Consider the following 9935-nt stretch of genomic DNA (forward strand, 5'->3'; position numbering starts at 1 on the left):
CCGATCCCGATCCCGATCCGGCGGGATGCAGGTGACACTGGCGGGATGCAGGTGACACCGCCGAGTTCATTTTCCCGCTGCTGTTTGCTGAATCCTTCAGTCCCTCCTGGAGAGGTGGGGACACGAATTTTGCCCCCCAAGAGGCACAGGGGGGTGGCCCTTGGGTGTTTTTGGGAGCAAAAATCCTTCCTGGAGAGGTGAGGACACCAATTTTGGCCCCCAACAGGCACAAGGGGTGTTCCTGGGGTGTTTGGTGGTGCTGGGGTGTTTTTGGGGTGCACAACCCACCCTCCTCGTGCTGACACAGCCAAGATGGGGGTGCAGGTGACACTGCCGAGTTCATTTTCCCGCTGCTCTTTGCTGAAATGGATCCTTCAATCCCTCCTGGAGAGGTGGGGACACCGCTTTTGCCCCCAAGAGGCATAAGGGGGTGGTCCTGGGTTGGTTTTGGGGGGCAAAAATCCCTTCTGGAGAGGTGGGGACACCACTTTTGGCCCCAACAGACACGGGGATGGCCTCGGGGTGTTTTTGGGGTGCACAACCCACCCTCCCCGTGTGGACACAGCCAAGCTGGGGGTGCAGAGCCCATGGGGTTTTATTCACCATGGGGAGGATCCCCCTCCCCGTCGCTGTCAGCAAAAGGGACAAACCCCAATCCCAGGTGTCCAAACCCACCCGTGTGGGTGCCCCGCGTGTCCCTGGCAGCAGCAGCCGTGCCCTGGGGGCTGTGGCTCCATCCCGACGTGGGTGCCCCCGGTGTCCCCCTCTCTCAGCAGGGGCTGCAGGGCGAGGGACCCTCCCCACGGCGGGCCAGCGTGGTGCCCGTGGGTGTGGGCGGTGTGACGATGATGGAGGGCACGTGGAGGTGCTTCTGTGCCGCCCTCGGGGTCCCCTCGCTGCCGTTGCCGCTGCTCACACACATCTTCAGGCCTGGGGAGGGAGGGACATTTTGGGGATAAAACAAGGAGATCAGGCATCAGCATCCTCCAGCTCGCCGCCCTCCTCCGTGCCAACCCTTTACAGCATCCTCACATCTCCTCCCCATGATCCACCTTGGATTTTGGGGGGTTTCAGAGGTGGATCCCCCTCCCTTCTCTGGACCACCTGCCCAGCCCACCCCTCCTTAGAGGGGAGCAGATCGCTTTAATCTGCTTTTTTTTTTAATCAGGAGAAAAGCCCCGTGTGGCACAGGCGGCATCCAGGGAGGTTTCAGCTCTTCCCAAGCAAGGAAATGCCCGGAGGGGACAGACACTGATATTTTTAATCTCTTTTTAATTAAGGATAAAGCCCTGCCTTATGTAAGGGAGCTGGAAAAGGGGGAGGGTCTTTTCTTTTATTCCAGGCTCCGAGCTCATCAGAGGGGTCTGGAAGCACGGGGGGATATTTTGGGGCTTTGTTCTGGATTTGGGGCAGGATTGGGATTCCCTGGCTGCTTCAGTTATCCCTTGTTGTGAGACCCCAAACCCCCCTGACCACTCCCTGCCAACATCCCTGATGTGGAGAGGGGGCAGAGCTCATTTTTGGGTGATGCTCTGTGCCCACCACAAGCAGAATCCCACGGAATCTGGGCCTGGGAACAGCCAGGGAAGAGGCAGCCCTGCATCCTGGAGAAGGATCCTCATTAAGCCCCATCCCTAACGAGCCCAAGGGTGATTAGCAGGAGTCAGAGGGATGCAGAGCTAATGGGAGATGCCATATCCAGCCCAGGCCAGCAGCACTAAAAGCTCTGCCCCTGTGCAGACATCCCTGACGCCATTCCCAGCCTGAATCCATTAAGAAAATTCAACTTGGGGAAGAAGCTCCTGGTTGGAGTGTCCCAGGGGAGAGAGGAGCAGCGAGGGATGCTCGGGGCCAGCATCCTCCATCCCACCCACGTGTCCCTGAGCAGCCTTTCCTGCCTCTGAGGAAAACCCACCTGATTTACTGAACCCATGCGTTCTCCAGAGCAAAAGGTGCAGGGCAAGCACCTCAGGGAATGAGAAAACAAAGCTGGGAAAACAAAGCTGGGAAAACAAAGCTGGGAAAACAAAGCTGGGAAAGTCCTCTTTGGGGTGATCCACGCGCAACAGGTGGGACTTGAGAAATTCCGCCGCATTCCCAAACTCCACCCAACCCGCCCACACCTGAGCCTCCTGTAGGTACAACCATCCCTTCAGGGGAGCAGCAGCAACACCCCAAACCCTCGCCCCAAGCTCACCTTTCAGGCAGGATAACCTGAGCCCCATGTTCTCATCCTCTCAGCGGCATCCAGCCCTCCAGCCCCGCCGCCGGCCCTCGCTGCAGGCGCTGGGGGAGAGAGGGGAGAGAGGCTCAGGAGGGCGATGCTGGGGCAGGAAGGAGCAGGAGCTCGGAGCTCACATCCCTCCCTGCGTGTCTGTGCCTTCGGGAGCCACAGGAAACGCGGCTGCTCGCTCGCAAAACCACCGCTGATGTCACGGCACCGCGGTGACTCAACCCGGCCCAACGGGGCCCAGGAAGAACTTTTGGGGAGGGTGGAGAAGGAGCATGGTGCTGGATGAGTCGTCCCATCCCAGCTTTTCCAACCCTGAAAGTATTTCGGGATGAGAAAGTTTGGAGCAGGAGGAACTGGGTTGGTTCTAGGTTGGTTCTTGCAGAGAAAACCTCACAATTTCTGTTTCCCCCTCTGTGGTCCCATCCCAGCTTCTCCACTCCTGAAAATATTTCAGGATGAGGAATTGGGCTGGTTTTAGGTTGGTTCTTGCAGAGAGAACCCCACAATTTCTCTGTTTCCCCTGTGTGGTTCCATCCCAGCTCCTCCACCCCTGAAAGTATTTCGGGATGAGAAAGTTTGGAGCAGGAGGAACTGGGTTGGTTCTAGGTTGGTTCTTGCAGAGAAAACCCCACGATTTCTCTGTTTCCCCCGTGTGATCCCAGAGCTGCCTCCCTCGGGCTGAGCAGGAGCAGCTGCTGGGATGCACTGCTGGAATCCACATCATCCACTGCTCCTCTCGGGCATCCCTGATATCCCCAGAGCTTTTGGATGGGGAATTCCCACTGTAGGATGCCATTCTTTCAAAATGCTGAAAAATTTTCTGCAAAAAAAATTTCCCTTTATTGGGAAATCTTCACCCCTCCTCCCACAGCTGCTGGGAAAAGCTCATTGGGATGAGGGTCAGTGACTCATTTTGGCTCTTCCAAGCTCTGGGCTACACAGAGAGCCAAGGAAAGCCTCTCCCCCTGCCTGACCTCTGCCTTTCCAAGAAGCTCTGAAATGGGTTGGCAGCAGCCCGCAAGGGGAAGTGAAAATTCGCTATCTCTGCTTTTAATTCTGTATTTTTATCAGTTCCCCAGGTGCAGCCTGAGCTGTGACCCACCCCCATAGGGCTGGGGAGTGGAGTCCTCCACAGGATCTCACTTTGCAGCTCTCCTGGAGGCTGCCCAAATATCAACAAATCTGTTTTGAGGCAAATCCTGTGGGGTTTGGCACCTGCTGGTGGCTCTGGGACAGAGGAGGGTCGTGCTGGGGACACCCAGCTCTGTGCACAGGGGGTCTCCATCCTCTGGGATCTGATTCCCTGGGATTTCATCCTCTGGAATCTCATCCTCTGGAATCTGATTCTCTGCGATGGGGACACTCAGCTCCCTGCACAGGGGGTCTCCATCCCCTGGAATCTCATCCTCTGGGATGGGGACACCCAGCTCTGTGCACAGGGGGTCTCCATCCTCTGGGATCTGATTCCCTGGGATTTCATCCTCTGGGATGGGGACACCTAGATCTGTGCACAGGGGGGTCTCCATCCCCTGGGATCTGATCCTCTGGAATCTCATCCTCTGGAATCTGATTCTCTGGGATGGGGACACCCAGCTCTGTGCACAGGGGGTCTCCATCCTCTGGGATCTGTTCCTCTGGGATCTGATCCTCTGGGACCACCCCCTGTGGCCAAACCCTTGCAGAGCACACAGCAGCCCCCTCCCCATGGATAAGGGCCAGATTCCAGCTCCAGAATTGGGGTGGAAGATTCCCCCTGCCACCATTCCAGCAGGATTCCTCCAGCTCGGCTCCCGTGTGCCAGCACCAGGCCAGAGGAACGTTTGCGTCCCGGCAAGTTCACGCTCCAAAAAGCCCCAGACGCTCATGGCAGGTGTCACCGGAGTGGGGACCGAGCTGCCCGGCCAGGGGGGACCCTCAGAGGAAAGGGACAAAGGGACAAAGCCGGGGCGCCGAGGGGGTGGCACTTACCCGGTGCCCGCAGCGGCGATGCCCGCGGTCGCATCCCAGCTCCCGGGTGCCGCAGGCTGGCACGGGGGATGCCTGGGCAGGAGGTGCCAGTCGGGCGCCTTTGGGCTTGGCAGGGTTGGTTGGAACCCGGTGAATGAGTGAGGATGGCGGAGCCCCGGCTCCTCCTCCCATCCAGCCCCGCTCCGAGCCCCCATCCGTGCCCTGCAAAGCCCTTGGGTGATGGGGGAGGGCGGATTTACTCTCACCCCGCTGCACAAGGCAGCTCAGAGCTGAGACAGACAGAGGAAGGAGTGCCAGCAAAGCCCCTGGGCATCCAGCATCCCTACGAGCAGCCTGAGGGGTACCAAGTGCCCCGACAGTGCCCACACCCAAGGACAGCAGCATCCCTGAGCTCCTGATGAGCCATCAACCCCTGGGAGCAGCTCCACCTTCCAGGAAGGATCTTTTCCCCTTCCCAGCCCTATGAGTGTCCTGAAGGCCACCAAGTGCCCTGACAGTGCCCACATCCAAGGACATCAGCATCCCTGAGGTCCTGATGCCACCAGCCATCAACCCCTGGCAGCACCTCCACCTTCATCACCTTCCAGGAAGGATCTTTTCCCTTTCCAGCCCTACGAGCAGCGTGAGGGCCACCAAGTGCCCCAAAAGGGCCGTGAGTGCCCACATCCAAGGACATCAGCATCCTTGAGGTCCTGATGTCACCAGCCACCAACTCTGGGAGCAGCTCCACCTTCTCCACCTTCCAGGAAGGCTCTTTTCCCTTTCCCAGCCCCAAAGCCCCAAAGCCAGCCTGGCACGGGAAGGGCTCCTCACCATTCCCGGGATGAGCGCTCCAGGTCGGGTCCCACCCAGGGCAAGGCTGTGCCTCCAGAGCAGCCCCTTCCCCTGCAGCAGCAGCAGCCAGAGACTTTTCCATGCTCCCCCTCCTCCTCAATTAACAGGCCCCGAGCCTTCCAGGCTCATTTTCAGGCTCCTTTTCAGTCTCTTTTTCAGTGGTTCCAATGCAGGGCACGCCGGCCGCACATTAAACACCCCTGGCTGAGGAAGGCAGGAAGGTGGAAGGGAAAGGAAGGAAAAGGAGCTTGGAACTTCACCCCGGGATCAGGAAAGAGCCGATCCCAGGGTTTGGGAGGGATCCTGAGGGATCAGAGCCCCACCAAGCCCGGCTGGGATGGGGGTGAAGGGCAGCAAAGGGGTGGGTTTGCTCCACTTTCTGCTGGTTTGGTCCTGCCATGTCGGATGAAAGTCAGAAACCTGGGGAGAGCTGATTTCCTTCCCGATCTGACTCTTCTGATTTGTCAAATAACTGTTATTGCAGAGCTCCAGGAGAGGGGAGGGTGGCACAGGGCAAGGCTGCAGCTCCAGCTGTGGTCATAGTCCTGGGCAAAGACATTTGCAACCTACAGCTCCCTTTTTTTCCCTCCAGAAAACTGACAATTTATCAGTTTATGTGGGTTTTTTTCACCTGTTCACCTGCAAAATCTAAGATTTAGAGACAAATCCTGAAGCAGAGCCCAGTAAACTTAATCTTTCAAGATCCCATCCCAAACTCAGAGCAGGCAGCATCCCATGAAGCCAGGGATCACTCCCAGACAGCACAAATCCAGTCAGAGCAGCACAAATCCTGCCTCCACCTTGATCTGTTTTACTGCCTGTCCCCAAAACAACCTGTTTGCTGCTGCTGGGTGAGAGCAAACAGCCCCAAACCCACGAGGGCTGGAATTAGCCTGGCCTGGAGCAGCAGTTGTTGCTACAACAGTGACAAAAAGCGATTGTCTTGCTGCAGCAGGGATGGGAAACATAAACACCAGGCTGCTAAAATACCTGTGGTTAGCTCTGCGGGCGCAGCACAGCTCCAGCTGCTCTGCTGACACCTGATAGGCACAAACACAGCGTCAAACACCCCTTCCTGCCCTCCCCAGGGCTGGTGAACAAAGCAAAAAACCTTTGTGAAGGTTTATAAAGTGGGGGTTGTTCACTGGGAATGGTCTGGAGCCTCTCTGGTGTGGGGTCCTGGTCACTGCTGGGTGAGCAGGGTTAGGGAGAGCTGAGTGCCAGTGGGCTCAACACCTCCCTTCCAGGAGCTCCTGGTTCCTGTCACAAGGCTCTGAGCTGTGACTTGCTGAGCATCACGTCAGGGCAAGGGGCCAAAGCCCACCAGGAGCCAGCTGGCCAGGAGAGGAAGAGGATGGGCTCAGGAGATGGCTGGGTATGGAGTGAAGATTGTCCTTGCAGAGCTGGCCAGAGCCTGGCTGTTCCCTGAGATGCTCACTGGCTGCTTTCCGTTCCTGCCTGTGTCCCTTTGGTACTGGGCTGCTCCTCTCCCCTCCTGCTCCATCCTGGCCCGGGGCTGAAGCCCTGCTGGGGGGTGAGGATGGAGGGCAGCCTCCCGAATCCCCTCTGGAGGGTGAGGATGGAGAGCAGCCTCCCAAATCCCCTCTGGAGGGTGAGGATGGAGGGCAGCCTCCCCAATCCCCTCTGGGTGGTGAGGATGGAGAGCAGCCTCCCAAATCCCCTCTGGGGGGTGAGGATGGAGAGCAGCCTCCCAAATCCCCTCTGGGGGGTGAGGATGGAGGGCAGCCTCCCAAATCCCCTCTGGAGGGTGAGGATGGAGAGCAGCCTCCCAAATCCCCTCTGGGGGGTGAGGATGGAGGGCAGCCTCCCAAATCCCCTCTGGAGGGTGAGGATGGAGAGCAGCCTCCCAAATCCCCTCTGGGGGGTGAGGATGGAGGGCAGCCTCCCCAATCCCCTCTGGGGGTTGAGGATGGAGGGCAGCCTCCCGAATCCCCTCTGGGGGGTGAGGATGGAGGGCAGCCTCCCCAATCCCCTCTGGGGGAAGGAAGGGCAGGGAGAGCTGCTGCTGCTTCCCAGGCGCCAGCGGAACCGCAGGGACAAGGGACGCCTTGTGCAAGCGCTGGCCACAAGAAAAGCTTTGGCTGGAGAGCCCGGAGCTGCTGGCTGCCTTCAGGAGCTGCTCTGCAAACACCAGCTGGGCTCCCCTTCCAGCAGGGAGGGGGAGGAAGCAGCTTTCTGGGTCACAGAGTGTGAGGCAGGGTGTGCTAACGCAGGTGACACGTCACCCCCGTGCTAACGGAGCAGCGAGGCCACCTGTCCCCTCCTGCCCCCGGCCCTTCTGGGAGAGAAAGGGCTGCTCCCAGCCTGGCTCTGGGGCTGCCCCAGAAAGGGGCTCCTGAAAGGTCCTTGCCAGAGCTGGAAGTGGCAACCAGTGCTGGGAGTGGAGAAGAAATTCCCTGCCGGAGATCCAGAGTGACCAGGGCTGGCGAGCAGAACCCGGAGGGGAGGCCAGGCATGGGGAGGGAGGGAGGGAGGGAGGAGGAGGAGGATGTCACGAGGAGGCAGCTGAAGATGCAGGCTCTGGGGGAACTGGAGCAGCTCCAGCTCTCCCCAAGCACGGGCTCTTGGCAGGACCAGCAGAGCGAGGCAGCAGCAGGAACCGCGTGGGCTGGCAAAACCCCCGGAGAAAATCCAGCAGGATGGGGCAGGAGAGGGGGTCAGGAGGGAAGGGGGAGCGAGGACATACCTGAGGCACAGAGCTCCTGCATCCAGGACAAAGCACCTCTCCCCCAGCATGGATCCAGCCGGGAACAGGCCACGCTGGGAATTGGCTTAGGGACCTGGCCACGGCTGCCGCGCTTCCCGGCTCGCTGAGCTCCAGGTTAATCTGGGCCCAGCTTTCCCTTTTATCCCCTGCTGCTACAACCTCGATAGAGTTTTTCAATTAGGTCCATCTCTTAAGCTCCAGGGTGCATTTCTAGGAAGGGCGGCGGCGTTCTGCCTGGCCCGGCCGTGCGCAGAGCTGTGCCTGGCACGGGTCCTGCCCGCATCCCGCTGGAGCTGCAGCCCAGCAGCCCTGCCTGGAACACTCTGGAGTGAGCCCTCACCCCCAGGGCACCTACCGGGTGTTCCTAAGGGCAGAATTCCCTGATTCCCTCATCCCAGCTCCGGCAGGATGGAAGTGCCACAGGCAGGAGCGCTGTCCCCCCTGCCAGCTGTGTCCCCGTGTCCGTCCTCTGCTCTGGAAACCGAGAGGAAGGGATGCAGCTGAGGGAGGGATGCAGCTGAGCAAGGGATGCAGCTGAGGGAGGGATGCAGCTGAGCGAGGGATGCAGCTGGGGTGCACTTTCGAAGGAGAAGGCTGGGTGAAAATGTGGTCTAAAAGCGACAGTGAAAAAAATAAAAGAGGGAAATCGATAAAGCCCTCAGCGGCTCCTTGGGCACACAGAGAGCGCTGCCGGCTGCGGGAGGGCTGGCTCAGGGCTCAGGGGGCTGTGCTGCACCACTGGGATGTGTGGAGGGGCCCAAGTCCAGCTGGGAATAGCAGAGCCTGGGCGGGATGGGAGGGGAGCAGCCCCACAGGGACCCCAGCCCGGCTCCAGGAGCTGAATTCCACCCGAACGAGCAGCAGAGCTCGCAGACCGAGCACTTTTCCCCTCGAGGCCATTTTCCAGGCTGCACTCAGCCGCAAGCCCACCCCGCTAACAGCCTCCTCCATTAGCATCATCGCGGCTCTCCCTGGCAGTGCCCTCCTCCTCCTCCTCCGGCATCTCCAGCCCGGAGTGCAGCGATTAGGCCGGGAGCCAGGGAGCAGAGCCCGGGCACTGCTCCTGCATCTGTCACCGTCACCTCTCCTCGCCTGCCACTCGCTGCAGGAATTCCTGGGGGCAGGGGGCTGCTCCTCACGGCTGGGGTGGGCTCTGCACATCTGTCTGCTGCTGGATCCAGCTGTGCCAGGTGATCTCTGAACCACTCACCTGCTCCTGTATCCAAGAGCTGGAGCTGTTACATCTCTGCTGGCTTTCCTCGGGGAGGGAACATCCCAGGAGCAGATGGGGAGAGGGGAAATGCCAGCAGCAGGCTGCTTTGCTTGCTGGAGGGGGAAAAATTTCCCCAAATCCTTGTATGGACACACAGAGTGATGAGCTCAGGGAAAACGGGAGCAGGGAGCATTCCCTGGGAGCAGGGACCTCACTTGTGAGTGCCCCAGAGCAGCTGCTCAGGGATTCTGTGGCGCCTGTCACCCGTCTGCCTGTGGGGATGTTTGTCACTGCTCTGGAAAATTGGGCTGGGTGGGGAAAAGAGAATCCCACAGGCTGGGAGAGCTGGGGGTGCTCTCATGGGGAAGAGAAGGCTCCAGGGAGAGCTCAGAGCCCTTGCAGGGCCTAAAGGGGCTCCAGGAGAGCTGGAGAGGGATAAGGGATGGAGGGACAGGACACAGGGAATGCCAGGAGTGGATTTAGATGGGATTTTGGGAAGGAATTCACTCCCATGAGGGTGGGGAGACCCTGGCACTGGTACCCAGAGCAGCTGTGGCTGCCCCTGGATCCCTGGAATTGTCCAAAGCCAGTTTTCCACTCCAGGGCTTGGAGCAACCTGGGACAGTGGAAGGTGACCCTGCCCATGGCAGTGGATGGAATGAGACGATTTTAAGATCTTTTCCCACCCAAACTATTCAGGGATTCTTTTTTCCAAGCACTTCAGGTCGTGTGGATGAGGTAAAAAGTTGGGAGTTAAAACATCTGGGCAGGCAAATGTCAAATCTCCAAATCTCCAAATTTTGGTGGATAGGGAGAAAAAAAGTTAATCCTGAAAGTCATTAATTGCCAACAAACCAAAAAAGAGTAGGACACACATTCCCAGTGCTGCCTTCCCACTCTCAGCAAGAGATGCCTTCCCCAAGATTTCCTCCCCCTGGAGTTTTAAAAGGAATTACCTT

At 58.9% G+C, this 9935-nt stretch overlaps 1 long non-coding RNA gene across 1 annotated transcript; it reads right to left on the reverse strand.

The window, feature by feature from the left end:
• Positions 1–577: 577 nt before the first annotated feature.
• On the reverse strand, positions 578–4425 carry LOC106629736 (uncharacterized). Its single transcript, XR_012582378.1, has 3 exons — positions 4202–4425; positions 2198–2286; positions 578–930 (listed from the first exon to the last, which is right to left on the reverse strand). It is a non-coding gene; the product is annotated as an uncharacterized LOC106629736 (long non-coding RNA).
• Between the last annotated feature and the right edge of the window lie 5510 nt (positions 4426–9935).

This window comes from Zonotrichia albicollis, chromosome 13, assembly GCF_047830755.1.
Source record: "Zonotrichia albicollis isolate bZonAlb1 chromosome 13, bZonAlb1.hap1, whole genome shotgun sequence".
NCBI lineage: Eukaryota > Metazoa > Chordata > Aves > Passeriformes > Passerellidae > Zonotrichia > Zonotrichia albicollis.